General features: G+C 37.4%; 1 long non-coding RNA gene across 1 annotated transcript in view; it reads right to left on the bottom strand.

The window, feature by feature from the left end:
• The window catches only part of LOC129368213 (uncharacterized), a 49483-nt gene extending 27703 nt beyond the window's left edge, over positions 1-21780 (bottom strand). Inside the window, exon 1 of the long non-coding RNA XR_008606814.1 lies at positions 21666-21780. This is a non-coding gene — a long non-coding RNA (uncharacterized LOC129368213). The remainder of the gene's footprint in view (positions 1-21665) is intronic.
• Positions 21781-26067: the final 4287 nt, after the last annotated feature.

Raw genomic sequence — 26067 nt, 5'->3', positions numbered from 1 at the left:
TACGGGAAATAAAAACCTTAATACTTTAATGCACAATTTGTGGAAAATTACAGTTTATGAAATCTAGGATCTAGTATAAAATATCATCAGAAAATAAGCATATTTTTTTGCATTAGTATCCATATTTTACCTTTTCAGCTAAGTACTGAGTGCTGATTTTTGTGAAAACGTATCTTTTCTCTGATTTTCTCTAAAGTATTAGAAAGAAAATGCAGGCCATGAAGCCGAAATACCTAGAAGAAATGCTACTTTTCTCCAGTCTGAGGGAAATAGTCAATCAGCAAATAGAAAAATGAATTTCAACCTTGGATAGGCTGCCTTGCAAAAGCTGGTCAACATCATGTAGAGTAGCATGGTACGTTGGTATCTTATTTTCCCAAGCTGCATTTTTTTGGGGGGGTGGGTTTTTTTTTTAGAAAACAATCAGCAAAGAAGTGAATTTCTGCAAATAATTTGGAGCTGCATCCCACACAAAAATCTGCAAATAGGTAAATACTGAACTGCCAATAGGTGGTGGTCCACTATTTTTTGCGTTGTTTGCTGATAAACTAAGGGATAATTAAACAGAATGAAAATTTTATTTCCACTTCTTAAAAAAAATCCAAATTGGACCCATATAGTAGGCTTCCAGAAAACGTATCTGTGAGTTTTATCATGCAGGATGTGCAGCTCCTAATGACCCTGCAGCATAAAGGCAAAACAACCAGCTGAAACCTCGAGACAGAACAATTATCTACAAAAAACAGCACTGTCACCAAAACACAGCATGTTACATTTAATCCATAATATTGGCTTCTTCAGTTGAGTTATTTAAAAAAATAGATGACACCAACAAAGATTTTTACAGCTCAAATTCACAGGCACTATGATTCATGCTCGTTTACATCAGGGTAGCACTAATTAGACTGCAATGGAGGGTTATTAATAGGCTGGACTTTCCAGAATGATCTTGTTATAAATGGTCCTGTCAAGACTTTCCTCAACCTCCAAATGAGTATTCTCACTTCACTGCCCCCGTCCCAAGTATCAGCACGGGCGCAGAATAACAAATGATTGCTATTAGCCGCATTGTCAGTAATGATGCCAGAGAACAAACAAAAGTTCATAAATAACAATTTGCTGTGGAAAAAAAATGAGCCCTCAAATCAGACAGATATGAAGGTGAGCTGTAGTGAATGATACAACAAGGTTTGAGGAGAAGAGGAAGGAAAAGTATTGTTGATAACCTATGGATGCATAGATGGACGGATGGATGAACAGTTATACAGCTGGACAGACAAATGACTCATACAAAATGGATCTCATGAGTTGCAGCAAATGACAGAGCGCCAGATGAGAAAAGGAGGAGGTTGATGTTTGAGCAGGGAGAATAAGGGATGAAGTGGGATCAGGGGAATGAGAATTTAACTGTTCCATCCAGTCCGTTGTTTTCCATGATGAGCTGTAATGATATTGGCAGATTACGGCTTATTCCACACACGCACACAAGCACACATACCAAATAGGAAAAACAAAATTCCCCTACCAAGCACTCAACTGAGTGGGCTTAAACAACAAAGCAGCTCCTGCTCAAGTCATTTACCCGGACACAAAGGCAATTCCTCATATTAATTAAGCCCTGTCACCAACATGCTCGCTCTCTCTCGCCAGGCACATGTCCGCAGCTCTGATATGTGGGGTAAGTGTTTTCCCTGACGCCTCTCTCAGCTCGCTGTTCGCAAAGAGCCTCTAGTGGGAGCCGCTGTTTACAGAGTCAGTTCCACTTACACAAATCCCCCCTGCCGTGTAAACAATATCCACGGTGACTAAACAGAGCTCTGTGCTGGGTGTTTACGGCATGAAAAATGTTTATCCAATTAAGTGACATTTCAATAACATAATCCTAAAACCATGAAGGCTTTTAACAAGATTACATGACCCACGGAGACGGAGGAGAGTCAACCGCTCTTTGACTTATGGCTCAATAACATTAAAAGCAGCAAAAGAATCTGATCATAACTACATGGAGTCCACACAGTGGTCGGTGCCAGAAGACAACAGTGAGGCTCATGTGATTAAACACCTAGCAAAATCACTTAAGCTCAGTCACACAGGATGGAGAATGTCCATAAACATTAGATTAGACATCATGTTTGTCTGGGCTTTGACTGGGCAATCTTAATCCAAAACCCTTTAATTGTTGTTTTAACTATTTCGCCAAACTGGAATGGAGGTTCGAAAGTGAACCTCCCTTGTATTGTATTAGCATCTTAACTTAATTAACTATGAAATACCTACATCAACATATTTGGCAAAATCACCAAAACGTTTTTTGACCACAACACTACACTGAGATTGCACCAGAAAAACATTCATATGTCATTCGACTGCATCACAAACATCTGCCCTATTCAACATCTGCGTTTGACACAGCGAATCAAACGCTAAAATACTGAATAATAGACCTTGATCTTGATCAGCCTGATGAAATATTAAAATTAGAACACAGAAAACCTAGCACATGTTTAGTTTTATTGGTTAGCTTATGGCAATGGTATCTTTACAGACTGTTACATGCAGTGGTTGCCTTGGGAATTTAATACAGACGTAAAATTTTTTTTTTAATTATCTGAAACGTTACTGTCAGAATCCTAACTAACACCAAGAACATGCATTATATTACAATAGTCCTTAAATCACTACCCAGGCTCCCTCTTTGTAAAATAATAGATTAAACTACAATTTTATTTACCAAAGTTCCTTTATTTTTTCTGTAAATCAATTTGGGTTACCTTATGTATGAATGGTACTTAACAAATAAACTTTCCTTTCTTTTCAGAAGGATTTTAATTCAGCCACACAAGATGTAATTTGTTTTATGATGAAGTCAAACAATTTGGAACCACCTTAAGATATTCAGCTAAAGTTAATGAAAAAAAGAAAGTGGAAAATGTATCAAAACGCTGAATGATTGTTTACGAGATGTGGCATGAAATGGGAGGTTCTAAGAGAGGGGCTGGGGCGCAGAGAGGCGATGGTGACGGATGGACAGAACTGACAGTGCGGTATTCATCCTGCACGCTAGAGCGCACGTCCTGCTAGTGGCAGTCGACAGAGCAATAAATCACAGGCCTTCCATCCTGTATCTACAGCTTATTACATCCACCATGACAAATAAATAATAATCTCTGTCAGCACAGCCCTTTGCTCAAGGATTGAGTCTGAAAGCGTTTGCTCATCACTCCTTTGCCTGAGTGAAAACACCAAAGAGAGAAAACAGGAAGATATAGTTTACTGGGCCTCTGCAGTTCTGATTGACTTGTTCAAAACAAGAGCAAAAAAAACAGCAAAAATTAATAACAAATACACGTGATTGCATAGGGTTAATATGACATGGCACACAGCTGAAGTCATAGGATGGTGAACATGACTGGATATTAATTGTAGTCCAGGTATTATTTGAGCTTTTTAGATGCTAATTTGCTGTTTCTAGTGTAAAATAACAAAACCTTGTTGCCGACAATTATGCATTATAACAACAGTCCAAAAGTGAAAAAATAAATAAATAAAAAATGTGAGAGGTGCACAGAGAAACCAGAGGGAATAATTGGCCAAACATGTAATCCTCTCAACCTAAAAGATCTATGAAACAAAGTCAGCAAAAAGATCAAATCAGAACAAAAATAACAAAGATACTCCAACATGTCACCATGAGCAGCACAATTTTTTAACTCAAGGATTTTCTCAAGGATGATTTAATTTAGCACAGAAAAAAGCTAACCAAACCAGCTTAGCCCTATGTGAAAAAAATAATTGCCCTAAAACTGGTTGTGCCATTCTTAGCAGCAAAAACTGCCATCAAGCACTTACAACAACTGTCCATCAGTCTTTTACATCTATGTTGAGAAGTATTTACCCAGTCTTCTTGAAAGAATTGCTTTGAAATGACCAAACTGGAAGATTTTATTGAGTGAGTCCTGCCAAAGAATCTGAATTTACTTCAAGTCTGGACTTAGTTCCTTTAAAACCCTCCTTCAATTTTTTTCTTAAACCATGCAGATGCAGTTTGATTTGTTTTAGTATTGGTTTGCTTTGGATTAGTATCTTGCTGCTTAACCTAAAAACACTTAGCTTAAGGTCATACTCAAACAGCCAGATATTCTCCAAGACAAGACAGTCTCATTCATGCTCTCATCAATTACAACATCTTGTACAGATCCCAGAACAGCTCAATCCTGCCGTTACATTAGCGCCACCCGTCTCTTAAATGTCAAGTTGATTTTACATTCTATATTGTGGTAGAACAGAGGAGCTGGAGGATGGAAATTACACTACTAAATATGAAAAATCAGAGGTCTGGAAGGATTTTAAACTGATAGCAGTTTAAAATAATATGCCAGTTCTGTTTGGTTAATTAGTAGAGTTAATAAATCGGGCTGGGCTTGGACACAATAATGTCCACGGGTTCGGGTCAGGTCTGGTTGGATTTCTAAACTATTTCTATACTATATAATATATATATATATATATATATATATATAAAAAATTATATATATATATATATATATATATATATATATATATATATATATATATATGCTGATGCAGCAAAAATTGTTTGCAGGATTTTTGAAAAATCATGGTATTAAGTATGTTCTAATTTTCTGGTTTATAAAGAAGGGTTCACAATCCAACTATTCAAATAATGCGGTGCTTTTTAGAAAAATTTTATCTTACTGGTTTATTTCCTCAAACTATTTTTGTCTGAGCAGAAAATATAGAAAGATCCTAATTAAAAGCACCTTGAAGTTAGGTAAGCATTCCCCATATACAGATATGGGGAACATTCAGATACCACTTAAACACTGAAGATGTATAACTGTGTGGATTCAGCTGCATCAAATATAATTTTCAATTTGGATAGATTCAGCATTTATCTAATTGTTTAATCGATGAATGTGCCATGCTGCTGGCTGTGTTGTTTGGATCAATACAAATTGATTTACATGTGTCTGCAGAGAAACACATCCTCATCATGGCACGTCTCGCTCTTCGCCTCTTCCTCCTCCTCCTCCTGTGACATTATTTAGAGGACACAGGCTATAAAGCTCATTTCAGGCCTTTGTCCTTCCTGCCCTCATGTTTCTGTTAAATACATAAGACCATTTAATCATGCTTAGATGAGGAACCATTTACTTTGCGCCGTCCTTCAATAAAAATTAAAAGCTCTCATAAAACCCGGAACGAGAGCGAGACACCCTCCCCTAAATCAAAGACTGCTGTTGTTCCAAAAGACGAGCCTGAATGCTTTTTGGGTCAGTTTTATTTTGACATTTGCAGACAACTTGAGCCGTTGAAAACAAAATAAAATGCACGTGAGAGTGTGCAGTCATAAAGGTTAGTGAACTGTAAATGGTGCTCTCCATCTTCTCTTATAGTAGGTGTAAAATTGTAAACAAGCCCGGGGGTGTGAGAAAGTCCTGTAGCTCCTTTAGGGACTGCATAAACATTAATCATATGATCACTCAGCAGTGATTAATCATGAGTGCCCGATCACACTCATCTCCAAGAGAAAATAAAGAGCTTGTTATTGCCGTCTCACAGCAATGTCTGTCACCATGAAATGTGGCTATTATGAACACGCACAGAGACATACTTACACAACTGCTCATGCCTATACCTTAATATGTTTGATTTAGGACCGGTAAAGATAAAACAAAAGTTCAGCGCAATGAACAAAAACTCAGCAGCTTTAAAATGGAGTAGAGTGTCACTTCATTTTATCAGTATTGCACTGGTTTTGCAACAATCATGTTCTAGACCCCACAGTTTACGGTTGTCTTGACAGTTGCAGTATTTTATGTTAAGATAAGTTGCTGGGTCAAGAAAGCTATTACAATATTTTGACAATGCATCACCTAAAGAAGGCATTGCTTCATCTAAATATCTGACTCAATATGTAGAGACAGTCTTCAACAAATTTATGTCTTGCTCCTGCTGACATTGAAAACATTATTAGTTCAAGTGCCGCCATCATTTTTGTCCCCATTTTTAACATGATTTGTTGCAGTTAATTGTATATGTGAAAGAGAACTTTTATAAAAAGTTGTTCTCTTTATCACTTGAGTTGAAAATCTTTGGACTGAGATGAAAATGTTTGCTACAGCAAGACTGCCCAGAAACTTAGTTACTCTGTTTCTATAAAGATAAATAACTAAAGTTAGACAATACTTGGCCAGGATACCCAAAATGTTTGTCTAAAGTCATCTCTATTATTAATAATAGTACGTTTGATAGATAGATATATCAATAGATATATAAAACACACTTTTCACATTTATACTTTTGAAACATTTGGAAAGTCACTTATCTTTTGACACTTATGTCTGTTTTTGTGTTTTTCTGTCACATAAAATCCCGATAAAGTTGAACTGATTTTGTGGTTTTGATCAGATGAAATGTGAAAGATTCAAGAAATATGAAGAAACTGTGTTTTGGTACTCTAATGGATCTTAGATTTCCCTAAAAATCTCTGGCATTCACAGTTAGAGATTATGCTAATCTGCTGCTTCTGCTCAGTATTCCATATGGAGAAGAGTTTAATGTACAAAGCACTACTAACCATTCGTTATAAATTCTTAAACCAAATTGTCTCCTGGCATTTTCATAATGTTTCTATGTATAACTGCTTAAACAGATGAATCTTGCACCTTGAAGCATCTGGAATTTCTATCCAAGTGTAAACCAGACAATTCTCTTTCCTTTCCTGCTATTCTTGCTGATTTGTTATTATGACACACAAGGAAGCAGTGTGGTTGAAGTTTTGCTTTAAATAAATCCACAGGTGTGCCAACAGTTACCTAAAAATGTTGTGAATTAACCCATCAAATGTTTACCACAACAGCTGGGCTCTCCGAATTTGAAGCTTAATTATTGTAGTTCACCTGAGCTTGTAAATTTCTGCCAAATAGAAATCATTTTGGTAGTCCTAAAGTTCTCAAACAGGAAGTGTTTAGTGCATATCTGAAAAGGAGAAACATTTTTCAGGTCTATTTGTATCGCAAATGTCTGGTTTCTTCTGTAAATCGAGCTCTTCAGTGAAGGCCTCAGAGGTTTGTTTGAGAACGTATCTGCCCTGTGCCCTGGTCAGATGAAACCCAACTTTAACCTTCTGACCTACATGCAAAAACCGATGTTTGGTGACTGATGTGGTATATCATGGTAATGATAGTTTTGTTTTTCTTAAGCTGGTTCAAAAAAGATGGTTTGTGTCAACAGTGAAACAAAATTGGCTTTACTTGTACTCTAACTCTTCCCTGCAGTTTACATGTTTTTGAACAAAAGCTGCATTGGTTTGTATTTTTAAATCAACTTTAATTCCTACGTAAATATAATTTTACCCTCTTAAAAAATAAAAGTATTTTGTTGATTTTTTTTTTATTCCAAACACAGAACCCAATACAACTTTTTTTTTCTAAATCTAAGCCTGAGCAGATGTTGAGACAAAATTCATGTCTGCTTTAATTTATTGTAAAAATGTCTGCAAGGTGTGTATATTAGAGGCCTGATGACCTCTGACTGAGAAAGTTAAAACAGCACCTTGTGCAGAAAAAGACAGAGCCTAATTAACATGTTTTTGGGAGATTGTAAATCTTCCCAAAGCAAACTCGGTACCTGAGCTCGCGGGAAGGGCTCAAATTCCACACTGTGTGGGAGTGAATATATGCCAAGAGGTAAACCACATGTCAGGCCCAAAGCTTGACAGATATGAGTCAGCTGCTGTCAGCCTAAATTCACGCCAATGATTCCTCAAAGGCTTATGAGCCCCTAAATCATCTGACTGTACTGGTAATTTACCATAATTCTGGGATTTGCAGTTATTTTCCGTGTCACGGGATGAACAAAGCGCACAGACTTAGGTGGGAGAAGCCTGATAAGAGCCGGTTACATTAAAGGGGTCGGGAGTTCACGCCCTTCTCTTCAACTCCTCAGGCGGGATTTTCAACTCCTGACCTTCTGAAAAGGGGGTGGTCTGACATGCACAGTAGCTGCATTTACAAATGCATGCTGACTCCATGCCAGCAAAGCGGATTCGAGATGAATCTGATAACATCTCACTTTGGAAAGGAGCTGCTCAGCTAGTCCTTTGTATTTATGGACAAGTCTCGTGGCTCTCCCTTCCTGCCACCAAAACAGCAGCACCACCATAAATCATGTTAATTGGTTTACTGATAAAATGTCTGTCAAGCCTTATTCATGTAAAGCTGAGGCAACCCCAGTTACTGTTTAATCTTTGTCCCGCAATAGTTCATCTGTTTAACTGACTTCTGGTGGGGAGTGTTAGAAAAAAAAGGAGCTGTGTATAAAACAGCTCAGCAATGCAAATTTTAGACACAGCATGGCTGACCAAAATGATAAACAACCAGACTTTTACTTCAAATATTTTCAGAATAACTCTACATGAGGCCAAATTAATTTTTTCCCAGCAATTTAATTTTTCAAAGCAATAAACTGGTATTATTTGTGCTTTGATATGCACAAGTATCCACACCTTCTAAGCTTTTTTAAGCACATATTTTACAACAACAAATTTCAATATATTTTATCAGATTTTTATGGACTACACCAGGAGCAGCCAGCTATACTTATTAAGAGGCATACTTTAGTTGTGTTACTCCTCCAACCTAACTGAATTATCTCTTCATTATATACTGTAGTTCTGCAGAGGCTTCAAATTGAACCAGTCATTTGATTCAGGTGTGTTGAAACATGAGTTCATCTTTTATCTTTATGCCTTACAACATTTCAAGCTGTTATCAAATTTTTGCACTACATTGCCCTCTGTTAACCAACTCATCCACCTAAGCTGGACGAGGAGAGGCTGCTAAAAATGTAACTGTGGAGGAGCTGCAGAGTCCCACTGCTCAGGTGGAGGAATTTGCTTCTCTTGAAGGCCACACATCTGGCTTTATGTGTGAGCCATAACATACCCCATTTCAAGTTATCCACAAGTCGCACAAGAGACACAATAAACATGTGGAAGTAGGTTTTCTGAGGAGCTGAGAGTAACACCTTCTGGTCTACAAGTCAAAACGTTTATACAAAATCAGCCTGAATTCACTCTTTTCACTGTAAAACACGGTGGTGGCTGCATCATGTTGCTTTGGAATGCATGGAGCAGCAATGGAATAGGTTAGGAATAGGTGTAAAAATGTAAAAAGGTTCAAAGGGTAGGAGGACCTTTGCCTCTTACCTTACATGCAGTTGCATTGATGTGATCAAAAATGGCAACAACTCACTTGTCAGGTTGGCAGTAATAAATAAAAAATGTTTGCCTTAAGGCTTCTCAGTAAATTGTATCAACTTTCAGGCAAGGACATGACAGCTCACAGAACGTAGCTATCCCTTCTCAACAGATAGGCCACACACAGACGTTCAGTTGTTTGTCAGACTAACATTAAGAGTAAGTCTGCACCAGGCTGTATAACAAGAAACCAAGAATAGTACTCGGAAAAAGGCATTCTTGTCTTTCAAAACCAGCTGTTGTGGTCATTTCATCAAAAAATGGGAAATTATAAACGGCAGCATTTTAACTGTCCTGACCAATAAGAATTTCTTCCAACCACAGTATAACTTTAATTAAAATGTAAGTAAAATCAGCTGGAAATAATCATATATAAGTTTATGTATAAGTAGACGCCATGATCCTCATAAGTTCCAGTGGCAATGCAGTGCAATCTATTTTTTGGGGCTGTCGTTGATCTTTGCATGATTAATGGCTTGAAAGGATCCAGAAAAAAGGTCAAACACAGAGTTGGGGATAGAGCTGCTATTCAGGGTAATTAAGAAAAACATGATTAATAACCCCGAGCTGCCACTGTGCTCTGTAAACAAGATTCAGCCGGATGGGATGCATATTATTAATATCATACATTAGTTTCCCAGATGCTTAAGGTGCATTCTTGAAAAAGTTTAATGCTAATTTTGGTTAAAAAAACCATAACAAAACCAAAAAAAAAGAAAAAAAACAGTAATAGCTTGTGATGTACGATGAGACGTGTGAATATAAAAGCCTTTACACCTCATTGAAGCTCAGCTTTCCATATAAAAATAAAATAAAATTGCTCCAATTACTACAAAGATGGAAAACTGATTGCATTTAATTACTCCTTAACTTTATTTTTCCCAAGACAAGAGCTGTGGATAACATGAGTATAGTATAATAGCTCCATCTTGGAGAGTAATAACAAGCCGTGATTACAGTCATGGTTGAGAGGGGAAATGTCTTCCATTTAGTTTGTTATCTTGCCCATTTTCCTCTCATTCTGCCCAGACAGACAACAGAGAAAGGGAATGAGTCCAGCTTCTATGGAGAGCATTGAGAAAGATGTGACATGATCCAACAAGCAAAGCAGATCAGCTCTGTTGTCTCTAAGATCCATTTTAATCCCCTGCTTCTCAAACTACACTAGCTTTCAAGAGTCAGCACTAAGACAGTTGCCTTAACTACTGGTAAATGATGGAGCCAGTTGATATAATACATGTTCTGAAACACGTACACCACTTTCTGGAATCAAACAAAGATAAATAATTAAAAAAAATAAAAAAGAAGAGAAGAACCAGCAAGTTGAGGCCTGCGACAACCAGTGATGTAATGACCAATGGTGAAATTTGATATGGGCCATATTGGCACTAACCCAGGGTAGCATTAGAAAGGGGTGTGCAGAAGCCAACTGTGCAAAGCAATGCAACTTATCTGTTGACTGTGTCTGGAAGAAGTTTGCAAGCCTGATGTGTGTTGTCAATCTGTGTTTTGGAATTAACTATTAACATAAAGATTGAGTGAAAATGCTTCTTAAGCTGGTAAGAATGTCTCATTACCCAGAGTGACATAAGTCTAGTATCAACATGAGCTGAAGAGGAAGAAGTAGCAGAGAAGAAGCCGTTGCTATAAATGCAAGATGGAAAGCCAGATCACAGTTTGGAAATTAATTCAGCTACAAAGTCCTTTCATATTCCAACATTTGTAAGTTTTTGACTAAAATGACCATTGTTGACCATTGCGAGTTAGATCAAATCCAGAAAAAACATCCCAATTTTTGGAAGGGTACCCAAATCCCACTGAAGTTACAGAAACTTATAAATACGTACAATAAATCTCAGCATGTATCGATATTGTGCTAGATACAAGATCAATATCGGTAAAAAATATGTCTGATAGAATTTTCTATAATTTCACTAAACTTCGGTCCATAACCCGACAGAACTCTGGGGCATGTAGGCTTTATTTGCTCAATATCTCACAGCTAGCGAAGCTCGCTGGGTGGCATCAACTAATTCGCTCGTTGGTTACTTAGCAACAATCAGTTGAATAACTTGTGGTTACCTAGCAACCATCTGTTGAGAAACTTGGACAGCAGCACTTTCAGGTTTAGCTACCGTGCCACATAACTGCTTAAAAATAAAAAACAGCTGCATGAACGGAGAAAATGACTACAACACCTTAATTGTAGTCACCATAGTTGACTAGAACTATGGTGTTGTCAACTACACCAATATTCTAAATCTTCATTTAGGCAAATGAAGATTAGGCTTCATTAGGCATCTGCATTTGATGCCTAATCAATACTTCTAATTATCAGGAAAGTACACGCCACAAGTTTGCCAGTATTTTAGATGTTTTAGAACAGAAAAACTAATCAATAATTAAAAATATCGAATGATATGAAATCCTTACATCGTGATAGCTTTAAATACACATTTTTAAGAACAGGATTACACAATATCATACCTGCATAAGACAAAAATCCTGAGGGACAAAACATTTATTAGCTCTAAATAAATAATAATGAGACGTTCAGGATAATTAACCTGCAGATGTCCAAAAGCATTGTTCTATCACTTCAAAGCAGCAAGATGAGGAAATGTGAGCTTCAAAGAAACCAAGGCAGACAAGGCACCACACACTCATGTATTGAAATAATAGCTGACAAAGATACTCAGCATTTGTGTCAGTGTAATGCTCAGTGGCACCCAAAGCAGCGCCTTTACTAAAGCCTCCAGTTTAATTTGGGCTGATGGGCCTGGGACTCTCTGTGGGCCGAGGAGGCCCACTGATGCAGGCGGCAGTCTGGCCTAATGCACCAACTTGATAGGAGATGAGTGTGTATTTACACGTTTGTGTGTGTGTGTTTATATGTGTCTGTGTTGGTGTGGGGGGGGATCGAGTGGAAGGAGGGGAGGTTAGGTCGCAGCTAGTGGGCACTTGCTGAGGTAAGACCACAGTGACAGTGAGCAGCTGTGAGAACTTTGATTCTCGCTCTCAACAGGAGTTCGTGCAAAGTAAGAGCATTTCAGAGGTTTGACAAAGGAGTGTTGCAGGGCTCTGATTAAATGTCAACTATGTGCCGATCTCAGCAAGCAGCTGCAGGTGGACAAAAGTGTTTAAGCAGGCAGAGGAAGGTGATGTCATGTATGAAACTCTTTGATCCACAATACAAAGGTCTGGTTTGAATCCAGCTAAAACCAAGAAACAGGCAGGAGATTTTGAGAATCTGGATTGCTCAAATCCCAAAAAAAAAAAAAATATTAATTATTAGTTTTCATGATTATCAGATCAAACCTTATTATGATGTCTTTAACATGATGGTTTTGTTGAGCAAGTTATTCAAATGCCAAAAGAGCTCCAAGTCTATTCATCTTCATTTGATACCATGTTGTGTTATAAAATAACACCACTTAAAAATACAAAATAAAAAAAACATCATTAAAACCATATTATTTAATAATGAATTTGAATGCATTTTGAAATACTGTCCTCTATGTTGGGTATTAAAAGTACTACCTTTTGCTTTGATTATTACAAAATGTATAGGAAGCTTTTGAAATGATAATGTACAACATGACACATTTTATAATAAATGCCCATTATATAATAAACTACCACAAACCACTGTTTGTGTTTATCCTAATCAATACTTCTAATAATTATGTCGTAGACTGTACATGTTTAAGTATTTGAAATTCATAGTATTTGAAAACAATTTTTCTATGGTGACAGATGAATGAATGGATATTTTTTTTAGAATTTATCTCCTCTGTTGAAGCTATAAAGTATAAAATCTCATTGCAATTTCTTTAATTCATTTATCGTTTTGCTTTCAAGTTACACATGAAGTTATGAGTAAAAAAAAAGCCTATTGCAATTATGTGTTGGACAAAAATTTGTTGAAATTATGAAAAAGTTGCATTGGATTACATCAAAGTACTATATGCGCAGTCCAAAAATAAAAAAACAGCCACAACTCCCTGCAAGAGAGAATTTCACTTTCAGGGTCAGTAGTCATTCTAAAGTAACAAGGCAAGCATATGCCACAGTGGTTCCTGTAATGTCCCAAGAAAGATCCAATTAATTCATCAATCTGTACACCTCTGTCACCACCTTGTGCATTTTAGCCCCTTGCCAGCAAAGATCCATCCATTACCCGCCAGGTTGTTCAGCACTTACTCTCCAACACATTCAGACTGCCAAAAACAGCCATTCACCATGGCTGCTGGGTAATTACACATTGCCTTGACAACGCAAATGATCGTTTTCCTAGCATATATTACTTCATTAGTACTTTCCAATATGCTGGAATTTTTTATGTCACTTTTTTCACTTAACTCCATCCATTCGTAACTCGTCTGGACATCATAACAATCATTAATAACTGTCAGTCGACAGCATCAGTTCAGCGGGCCGGCTGCCTCATTAGCATGGCCCGGCGTTTGTTCTCTGGTAAAGCTGATTATTTTCTACAACAGGCCAGCCCAATTACTTCAGTGAAATGGTATCACATAAATCAAAACTTAACAAGGTGGCAAATTTGAAGCTATCAGATTCCAAGAGACACTGTAACTAATATGTCACTGTCACAAGTGCTCTCTGTAGGTATGCCTCTGCCATACCAAATATATCATCCCCCCCAGGATCTCTTAGGCTTTCCAAGGGAAATTACCATATTCAGAAAAGTGGAAGCACAAATGGTATGAAAATGTAAACAGGAAAACCTGCTTTGGGGCAGTGGAAAGGGTGAGATGCTCAGAAAGGAAATGATCCTGCTATACTACATTTTCAGGTCAGTCCTGGAGAAAAAAACTCAGGCATTTCCTTGGATCTTAGGCCTTTTCCTTTAACATTTTACATAATAAAAAGAATATCATATCATGACAGCTACATCAGATCAATAAAAATACATGTAATCTAAATATGCTTGTGAACCACTTTGTTTTCTTATACAACTGCACAACTTTGAAAAGCAGAAGTAGAGCCTCCTGCACAACCAACAAGAACATAGCAAGTATGTTCTTGCCTGAAAAACACTTGTCTTTTCAGGCAGTCATTGTATAGCACATACAGAGATAAATAAACCAGCTGACCAAACACGCTGAAGCTCCACTTAAGTCGCTAGATTGTTAAGAAATGGGTTGGTTGGGGTTGCTAGGCAATGACATAGTGTGACGTAATCAGGGGGGTATCAAAATAACTTTTTTTACAGACATCAAAAAATGTTAACTTATTGGTAGAAATAGCTGGGTGCATATTTTAAGTGAGTGGGGTTTTTTTTTAGAAACAACTGAAACCCAAATGGAAGTAGAAATGTGCAAAATGTGGACTTTGCATAACAGGTCCCATTTAATAAGCAACAATGATGCTTTTACATTACTATGTAGGAATTTAGCCCCACTCTTCTCTGCAGAATTGCTCATCAGTTGCACTACAGGATTTTCTAGCATAAATAACCTAAATAAGGTCATGTCACTGCATGTCGATCTCACAATTTATGGTTCCATTAATTATGTCAGGTCGTTCAGGTCGTAAAGCAAATTGAGATCATCATAAATGAGGGAATATTTAGTTGATCTTTATGCACTTGTGATTTTTCATACAACCAGCCTGTTTGACTGTAGGCATGATGTTCTTATTCATTTAAAAAATGCATTCTGCATTAACTAAGGGTATCTTTGAAACTGAGTTGTTCTGATCATCTGAAACATTTTAGTAACAACAAAAGCAAAAAGAAGGGCGTATCTACAGCGGAGCAAATCCATTTTACAGCACCATAGTTGAATGAGACGTTCTAGCATCTGTACATTTATTCATGTAGAAAGAAAATAATTCTGCTATAATGTGTTTTCAGGTCAGTGCGGGACAATAAACGCAGGCTTTCTGTCGGATCTCGAGTCTCTCGTTTTAACTTTTTACATGATGATATTCATCCATCACTTTATGACAGCTAAATCAGAACAACAACAAACATGCAAACCCAGCAATCTAAAATATGCTGACACCACGTGCAGGCCCATAAATACTGGAATGCTTCAGCTCTGCTTTGTGTGGCCCCCTTTTTCTGTAGTCTGTTTAAACTAGATTTCCAATCTGCTGGGAATTCCCACAACACAGCATGTGTGATAAAGTACACCTCTGGTATAGGCAGTGACATGAGAGTGATTGCAGAAGCTGTGTAAATGGGTTTCTGTTTGTCTGCCCTTGTTTCTTCTCTCTCAGCACACTGAAGCCGTGGTTACTGACTGGTAAGTAAGTGACTGATTTTCTTCTTGATGTTAGTTAAAGAGGGATTACCTCTCGGTAAACAGTCGCCTCATCTTAACGTCATCTGATTCATTCGTTTTTCTTCGGCATGCAGCTCCTTCCTCATTTTGAAGAGAGAATCGAGGACAGACGAATGCAGACTTAAAGTTTCTGATCTTTAGCAGAAGTTATGGAGGGTTATCTTTGGCTGTATATCTCCGCTCTGGCAGCATTCCCTTGGTGATGAAGGATTAACCACCGCAGCTGTCTCCTCCCCGGAATGATGCAGTGCGCTGCTCCCCGACGCGACAGCATCACTTAATCTTAATGTCCGCCTCTACGGAGCGGCCGCACAGGACAAAGCCAATCAGCATCACATGCCATGGGGATGGACCTACAGCTTGGCCCTGGAGTTTCTCACCCTTGCAGGCCTATTCATCAACTTCAGCCACACCAATCCCAGAGTTCTACCTCGCAAACCGCAGCTGAGCCGGACGGTGATGTATGGGACAATGAAAAGGGTGTGGGGGTGTCCTGGCACACGCTGGAGAACACTTATCAGATTGCACATTATGCACTGCTTTGTGTTCTCAGGGACAAAAAGGAAGGGAGAGGAGTAATGAATGTACTCTGCCTTTCCTTCAGCCCAGACCACCTCTTTGCAGTGTTTAAAGAGATATCTGCTCAATAGTGCTCCGGCATTAAGAATGGGCCAGATCTGGAATAATGATCACTGCTCATTTAGATAAATTGCACTCGGGGAATCAATTTGTAAGGGCTTGAATTCACCTGGAAACTAAAACAATGGAAATGCATCTGTATCTTCTCAGCAACCACCTGCATCGCTGTAGCTGCAAAGAGCTCAGCATCATCCAGCTGTGGTCAGTTTGCCTGTTCATACCTCCCCTTTGGTACCCAGACATTGTCATTTCATCCCAGTCTATTTCAATTTCCAACCAGTGAACAAACCATTTCATACCTGTGTACCCAACGATCATAGTTCAATATTACTGATATGATAAAGATAAACTGAATACAATTTCAGAAGATTTTCCCGTCTCTTTCTTTTCTGGCATCAGGAGACCATTTTCACTCTATCTTAGCTTCAGCATCTAGGCCATTTCATATCATGTGGGGGTAATCTAGGGCAGCCCAGATTACCCCCACTGACAAAAGTATCCAACAACATTAAAATAAGTTGCTAAAATTGTTATTAGTTGCTTTCTTGGTTTAAAAAAATGGACAAAAGAGAAGGAGAAGTGGATGAATGTAACAGAAAAGCTCATGACTGGACCAAAGACGATTAGAACCAAACATTAGTCACAGCAACAATCACACCATATTATTGTCCCATAAAATGTTAGAACATGCCTGATATTTGTCATAGATCCTCTGAGATGTGGGAGCAATAAGTCGACTGTTACTGTCTGTCACAAAAATGATTTAGATAAGCTGCCCAATAAAGCTAATATGTTGTGTTCAGACCCCAAGCTTAACAACATTTTAAGAAAACAATGGAGAATTTAAATGAATTGTACGTGTTCTTTGAACACATGAGTATTTATCTGCAGTTATTTAAAATAATTACAATAAAAACTATAAAGCAAAATAAACTGAAATGCAATCGTTTATCTACAGACATACAAAATTGTTTGTTTATGGGTATGAAACGGTAATATCTAAATATAAAATTAATTCCTTCCTCAATGAATTGAGGAAGGAATTGATAAAAAATTAAGCCCATATATTCTCCACTGAAAGGTTGGTACTGCTTTCATTTAACATCAAAGAACAAAATCCAGATAACACTTAAAAGTAACAAAAGTATGATCTAAACATATTGATGATAAAAAATTATATATCCCCACCATATCGCGAGGCAGTCTTGTAATGTAAATTATGCCAAACAATATCGCGACGATAACCTAACCATAGCAATTTGAGTACTTCGGCAGCGTCAGCCGCCGGCCCCTGTTGAGAACCCGATAATAAAGAGATGACACTTTTATGATACCATAATTAACAGTGCTCCAGGATAAAATTAAATCAATATGCCCATCTAATATCATTTTCTCTATGCAAATCAAACATTCAAAGCCCTTGGAAAGTGATATGAATTGCTTTCACATTTCAGTTCACACATATTATCATATCAGAGCTCTTAGGTTTGATGACATGGAGGATGGTTGGGGTGGTGTTGGGGGGTTAACGATGTGAAGATTTCACTGTAGAGAGAAGGAGAGCCTCTCTGACTGCTGATTAGCTCCCAGTAACAGGGAGATAATGTGAGTGCTTAGATCGAAATACTTCTACTCATTTCTAAGATAAAACAGTTAAATCTCACTAAAAGAAATCTCCTGAACATTACAGCTCAGAATTAAGCCCCTGCTGCTGCTGCTGCTGCTGCTGCTGAGTAATGAAACGGCTGCAATATAACAAGATAGAGTTTAATTCCTGAGAGTAAATCTTAGTACCATTCTCCGATGAAACTGCACAGCCTTTCCCTATATGGGTGTGGGACAAAAGAGTGGCTGCAAAAGCTCAGCGCAGACAACACGAACAGTAGAAGGGGGAGCCTAATGGCCGTGATTAATGACAATAGGCCAGAGGAGAGCTGGGACACTGGCGCTACATATATCATCCCTTCTCATCAGTCCCTGCACCTCTGTGGCCTCCTCCCTGCAAACCAGCACATTACGCTAAGTAAAAAAAAAAAAATCTCATCTGGTCTCAGTCAGCAAACCACAGGCAAGCTTTTCATATGATTTTTTATGGGCCTCGCAGATGATAGCTAAGCAGGGAAATGACATGTAGAATAAGATATAATAAGTAAAGGGGAGACGGCTTTGTGTGCGATCACTCATGTTTTCCATGAACCAAATACTTCCTGCGCTTAAGTCACATCTCCAAGGTCTAATCTTCCATATGGAGGCAGATGAGTTATTGGCTATTTATGAATAGAAGTGATGATGAATGGTGCTGCATTTATCTGCATAAGTAACTCCAAGGCTATAATAAACATAGTTTGCACTCAGGGCAGCGCTTTATTTATGAGGCCTCTACGAATAGATATTATGTGGCCATCATCAGTTCCTTTCACTTCCCCGAGGAGAAGATAGGAAATGGCTCCACTACAGTGGTTTGTAAAAGTATTCATACCTAGTGAACTTTTCCCCTCTTTATCACATTACAACCATAAACTCCAATACATTTTATTGGCATTTTATGTGATAGACCAACACAGGGTGGAGCAAAGCTTTAGTAGATGAAAAATACGGTGATAGATGGTTTTGAAAATTGTTTTAAGAATAAAAATCTTAGTATTTTCCTGTCTTCTACACTGATACCCCCCAAAAAAGATCAAGTTCAGCAATTATCTGAAGGTAGAGTCTAATTGTACCTTTTTTAAACTAAATGCAAGAACTCCTATTCTACAAAGGCTTCAGATTTTTATTAAGAACATTAGATGCCATCATGAAGATCAAGAGAGACACCAGACACATGTAAGCCAGGCGGAAAAAAAAGGATTAGCTATTAGAAGTGTGCCCACCACACTTCTATGGTGAAAACCTTATCAAAATGGTTTATTGACTTTTTTCAGCAGTGACATCAAAAAAGCTTATAGAACCCACAGTCTTTCATTTCAGCTTTGTCACATATTTATTCAATTGTTTAATTTAGAACTAGAACTAGCATTTTGTATTTATCCCCAAACGGTTACATCGGGGGTGGGAATCGTTATAATTGTTTTTCCGTGTTTTTTCGGTCTCAATTTGTGTCATATTTTGCCATTTAACCTCTTCTTAGTAGAACCTTTTTTTAAAAAAAATAAAGTTGGTTTCCTTGCTCATAATTTAGATCATAGCATTTCAATGCAGTTCAAGCTACTAGTGTTGGACAAAGCTCCAAGAACAAGTTGTTCCGCTGCTTTATTGAAGAGGCCATGATTTAAAAAAATTGGCCACTCAGAACAAGGCTGGATGACTGCTGCAGGGTTTTTTTTTTTTATTGCAATGCCCTTACAAAGCCTACAGCCTACTGTAAATCGAAGCTGCTGAAAAAGTCGGTAAGGGCACAAAGTTATGTTTGATGAACCCTCTATGAGTCAACTAAGTGTAGGTCTGTGATGCTGAATAACCCAAAAGTTTATAATTTGCTTCTTCTGCTCTTCTTTATATCACTGTTTGACTGTATGGATAAAAAACCATGCAGAGAGATGTTGGAGTTGGGGATGTGATCCTTGCACATTATGATCAACGGAAGAGATCAAAAGATCACGCAAAGTATAGATCTGAGACTGAATGAACACATGTAGGCCACACTTTTCAAATCTGCAAGACTAAAACGTTTTGTTGTTGTTGTTGTTTTTTTCATGAGCTTTAAAGTTATGCACTACTCTGCATTGTTCTGTCTCACAAAATCCCAATAATATACTTTGAGGATTGTGGGTGAAAAGCACCAAAATACGAAAAGTTCAAGGGGTATGAACATTTTTGCAAGGCACTGTATATTCAAAACTCTCACAATTTAAACTCCAGTGAGAAGACTTACTGCCATCACCATAATCAGCTCTACTTGGGGTTTAGTTATGACCAATTAATGAACCACATTCTTATGGGAATTATAACACACTGAGGAACTTGAAGTTTTAATTAGGAGGCACCTTGTTAGATCCAAGTTAATGCCTTCATCGTACTGAAAACATGGCAAATTAATCCCCAATTAATACTACAGGCAGATTTAGTCATTATGAAACAGCTTTCCACATAACAGGGTTAAAAATCCCCTAAGTTCTTACAGTAATCTTATTTGGAGAGCAAAATACAGCATTTTGCTAAAGAGAAGCTCAACTACCTCCTAGCTTTTACTTATTTTTCTTAATAAGAATAGAAGATTAGATTAATAATCTTTTACCCCAGGGCTATCATCCCCTTTACCAGTTGCATTAAAAGGAAGTTATTTTAAAGTGGTGTAATGAAGCAAAGTGCATTTACACAAGTAAAACCAATTATTTTCAATATCTATTTTCAGGGTAATCCACTGTAAGCACAATTGTATAACAAGACATATATACTAGCACAACAAAAAAAGGAAAAAAGTACACTTAGGACACTCAGTTTTTCAACATTTTAGCAAAAATTGGTTATTTTGAACTTAGAGCACTGATCCTTGTCTGTTGACATCCACCGGAAAAAATGTCCAAAAGCCTAAAAGTAAATACTTGTTCTATTGCAGCAGTATAATCTCCCACTAAAAAAGAAAAACTCAATCTGTCAATACACATATTGGGTGAGAAGAAAAATCGCACAACCTCCAACCTGACCTATAACCCCAAGTGAATAATACACAACAATAGCAATGATGCATTACATTTTTGTCATGTTTACTAATTTAATGACACAGAATCTCTATGCTGTTCACCATGTTTGTTTTCTTGCGTTTAGCACAAAATACTTTATGCGTGTGCCCTCGTCTCTGCTTAGCTCCACCTACAGGCCTGGAAGACTAAAATAATAATAATAAAAATAGTTTTGTTCTGTTCTTTCTGTCTGAATGAAAACATTTCTGGAAAAGGTCCCCTGTGGATGCAAGTGTTTTCAAAAGCGGCAACCACTTTAAGAAAAAACATTATGTGTGTACAGGAATGTGAGTTAGTACTTTTCTTAAACACTTGCTATAGCAGGTAAATCTATTACAAAATACTTTTTACATATTCAGTATTAAATTGAAAAAAAAATATTTACATTGATTTAAAAAGTTACAATTTATGACGGCTTTTTGTTTGCTCTTTCTTTTAATAGCTGTCTGAAATTTATGTTTTTCCTTTTCAATAATGGCCGCAACATCTAATGTACCAATCATGCCACATAAAAATTCAAACTGGACCAAAAAGTATTTTTTATTCGACCTAATCAATATACATTGTTATTTTAAAAATCAAGTATTTTTTGTAACTTTCTCTGTAGGGTTAAATTGCTCTAAACATGAGTTCTCACACTGGATTCTTGTTCAGTTTCATACAAACAGGCAAGTAGACATTAATCATCACCCCTGTCATCTATGTTTCATGACTGCCTGCTCTTGACAGTAGAGAGAATTAAGAGCTTCTCACCTTCCTCGCTGCGTCTTCTGCTCTCCGAAAGCACAAACACGGCATCGTGTGAGAAAACAAAACATCTTTTGTCTATCTAACTGTTTTCGCCCACTTTCCACGGATGCTGTGTATAATTAATATCTCAGCAGTGCCCGGGGTTGTCATTTTTCAAATGGTTTCCCTGGAAATGTTCTACACCTCTTAATGGCCCTGCTAATGCTGTAGCTGTCATGTCTTGGACAGCTGCACTTTCAGAAGACAAACTCAGCTGTGCCACCAGCTTCTCTGTGGACTTACTTACTCGCTGGCTTAGAAGCCGGTCTTGCCAGCTGGTGATAGTGCACACAACGTTTGATTAATCGGCGCCTTGTGTCCATGAGTGGCGAGTCACCTTCCAGTATACTGAATATTTTAGCACCTGTTTGTGTGGGAATGTCGATCAAACAACTGGCCACAAATTCAGACAAACAAAAATTTATTGTTCAGCTTGGTAATAATTTGTGAAAATGACAGAAAAATACATTTATGTTTTATGGAAGCAGCATCATTTTTAATAGGAACTTTTGTTGAGTTTCAAGGGGGAAAAAAACATGTAAATGGATTTTTGTTTCATTTGTCTGGTGACTGAAGCTATGAAAAGAGGTTGATTTGGTGTCTGCAGAACAATTTATGTGTTGATTTGGCACTACATTTTGGATATGGACGTACATTTTATTCTGCTACAAAACCAATGATGAACTGTTTTCAGATTTTTGGCAAAACTCTGGAAATATTCCACTAAAATATCCTGGTATATCAGAGATAATAATCCAAAGATTCGAAATTTCCAGAAACAGACTCACGGCACTGGTCTGTTTCTCCACTTCACTTCACAGCAGACATAATATGCTTATTAATACAATCCTGTGTTTAATGTTAAATTGATTTTTAAAAAAGAAACAAAGCTAAAACCATCTAATTGCCATCTCATCTGACTTAGATAGATTTTGGCAAACTTTATCTGTATAGTTAATCTGAGATTATTTGAGTATTTATTTACTTATTTACATATCTTTTCTCTACAATTGCGCAAAGGGCATTTACTTGGTTTGACAGTTGAAAATAAATCCTGGCTATGTATAGATTTAATGTATACATATATTTAAGTTATTTTCATGTTTTTATTCTCTCATGTGGTATAAACTTGTATTTGCATTCCTTTTTTTTTGCAGCAGACTGACTTCAGGATTATTGCAAGTTAACAAGATATTTCTTCCAATGGACTCATTTGTGTCTGACAGAAGATCCTTTGGTGGTTTGTTGAGCCGGAGGGCTGAAAAATCTGCAGTTCAAAGTACCGTTGTTAGAACTGATATTTCAACCAAACTTCCTCAGTTGTAGATCAAAGACTTTTTGGAATAAAATTAAAACCCTGGGAGCAGTTTGTCCACCCTTGAAGCAATCATAAGATAAAGTGGAGATGTCACAAGATAATCAAGTTTCGACAGAGGGTAAAAAAAAAAAATAGCACAACTTTTTCTAAATGTTTACAGAGATAAGGTCATGTGCAGCCTTACACATTTGAAAAAAAGGAATGAAGAATCATATTTTAGCTTTCAGATAGGGAATAAGTTGTATTAATTAACAACAGGACTGATTATGAACAATTTATTTCTGTTTTGTCTGTCACCTTTTGGCTCTTTTGCCTAAAAAGGCAAGGCTAGGACCTGAATATTTTAAATCCAAAAATGACTACTTGAGACTTCGGTTGTTTCAGAGGACAATTTAGCCATAGAAAACGTTCAATAGCAAAAAGAACCAACTTAAATGGTATTGCGACCTAAACGAGCTTGCTTTTTTTTACATTGATGTGTACACAGACTACATATCCTGCATCCCCCATGTTGATTGGTAAATATATGTGAAAATTATTAAAATAAATAATAAATAATTGCAGTAGTATAATCAAAAAGTAAAAAAAAAAAACTCCAACCTTTAGCTTAAATGCATTATGTTTATTCAATGGAGGGACAATATAGTTCATACATATGTTTTAATAAATCATAAATGTGAACCTGCCATTCAAGTAAGGTAAATGTGAAATGTCACTTTTGCTGGTACCATTCCAATTAAGGAGCAGAGTTTGATATGCGATGAAAAAAAGGCATGAATTAAGAGAAGAAAGATCAAACATATTCAGTGCTTTTCACTCATTCTGTTTCTTACTCTGATATTTCCCTCTCTTACAGCATCATTACAGTTATATGAATAAGGCCAAATACGTAAAACATTACTTAGTGACTTCTAGGAATTTGGGACAGTCAAAGGATACTTTTCTTACCCCTTGCTCTTTGTGTCCTTCCCTGTCACATGTCCTTCCTTCCCTCCTGATTGAAAGATGTGTGTGAAACCTAATTTTTATAGTTTATTGTAACACATTCAGAGCTAGACACTTACTTGAAAACCAAAAACATATTGTCATGCAAACAATGACAGGAAACACCACTGTTTTTGCCATCTAATTAAAAAGGATTAAAAAGGACAAAAAAGATTTTTTTAAACCATTGGCTTTCCTTTGAGCTTTCTTTTTCACATGCAACTTCCCCCTTCCCCCAAAAAAGAGCCAATTTAACATCCCTTCAACACAAAGAATAAAAAAAGATCCACTGAAGTCCAAATCTGCCAGTAATGATAAGTAAAACCACCATGATGTGTGATATAATCACTGGGTAAGCATAAGAGCTGCTGTTTTTCTCTTTTCTAACACTATCTCTTTATTTCTCTGCTGAAAGCAGATATTGTTGACTGTGAGATGGCTATCATAATTCATGGGAGTTCAGATGGAGTTCAGGACAAACACTTCACATGCTTGTTACTTGTTAATAAAATGACAGAAGACAGATAAAGCCCCTGTTTTTTGGACATGTGGATCATGTGTGTGGGGTATGTGTGATCAGCGCTCAGATGGTGGAAATAAAGCAGTCATTGTAGCAGCCAGGCTTCACTCGAGGTCAGAGGACCACGTAATAGTGTTAATCTTGAATCAAGAAGTGTGAGGTCACAGGACATAAGATACCGAAACACAAAAACAAGTTTAAGTAGAGGACACTAGCTGTTACAGCCTTGAAAAACCATGCCTTTTTATGTCTGTATCTCTGGCTGAGGCGAAGCATGCAGGTGGCCCCTCAGCCCCCTACTTTCCAGCAGCTTAGACCTGGCTGTTTGATGAGGGCTTATCCCTCAGCTGACATATTATCATTGGACAGGCCTCTGGCTGAGAAAAAAGAACGAGCGACGCATGGGATTAGCCTCCGCACTCGTGCTAATGCAGTCAAACTGTCAGAGGGATCAAAGCCGCTCGCTTCAGATTAAGACCAATTAAAGCAGGTGGCCCTGCACAAATTAATAGCTGGAGCACTCACCTGTTAAAAGGAGGAAAAGCACTGAGAGGCTTTGTTCTTTCGGATGAAGTGAGAACGTGTCTAGCTTTCCTCTTGCCAGTGATGCGTTTCGGCAGGTAGTCAGCAAACACAATCACTTGTTTCATGGTGCTGAGAAAAAACAAAGTATGTGGTTAGTTCTTCCACATGAACTCAAGCCTTCTGAAGTGAGTGGCCATGTCCTGATGCCAGCTGGACAGTTGTGACTGATGCTTTTAGTAGTTAGCTTTAAGATAAATGGCAATGCTTCATTACAGTTCTTGTACAACTATTTACACTCTTTGAACATGTTAACATTTTGTTGCATTGCATATTAAGATATATATGGTTCTCAACATTTTTGCTTCTTGTACTAGAGGCTGCAAAAGACTTGTGACTAGGTCAGAGGATCACCTTCCAGCAGGACAACAACGCTAACCATATAGTCAGAGATACAATGGAATGGTTTAAATCAAAGCAACTAATGTGTTACAACAGTCCAGTCAAAGTCTACACATACTCTGAATTGACTATTTAAGTGAAGACTTGAAAACTAATGTTCAGAAATGCTTCCCATCCAATCTGACTGACTTTTTGATACTGGTAAAAAAATAAAAAGCTCTAACAGATTTTCCCAAAAGACTATTTTCAGTAAAAACTGACAGGACCAAGTACATATTCACTCCAGACTATTTTGTTGTTAAAATGTTTTAAAACTAGGATGTCTAGAGTCAAAAAGTTCAAGAGGTAGAGATACATTTGCATAGGATTGTATCAGACAACAATTTGGTCTTTTTCAGTGCTCTCCACTCAAAGAGAAGGTTTTCAAATTACCTAACACAGCAAGAGTATCTTGTTTCAAAATTATAAGACTGCTTCATCCAATTTAGAAAAGGGTTTTCCTGTATGAGAGTGTTTTGGAGAGAGGGTTAACAGTCTTACAGAAATGTGAACATCTGAGACTGAGGCATCTGAACCACAGCTGGTCAGATAGCCTGTGGGGTCATTTGAGGGCCAACGGA

This window comes from Poeciliopsis prolifica, unplaced genomic scaffold (assembly GCF_027474105.1).
Source record: "Poeciliopsis prolifica strain line A6 unplaced genomic scaffold, Auburn_PproV2 SCAFFOLD018, whole genome shotgun sequence".
NCBI lineage: Eukaryota > Metazoa > Chordata > Actinopteri > Cyprinodontiformes > Poeciliidae > Poeciliopsis > Poeciliopsis prolifica.
Note: the sequence above shows the minus strand (reverse complement) of the source record. Positions and strands in the feature narration are given on the sequence as shown.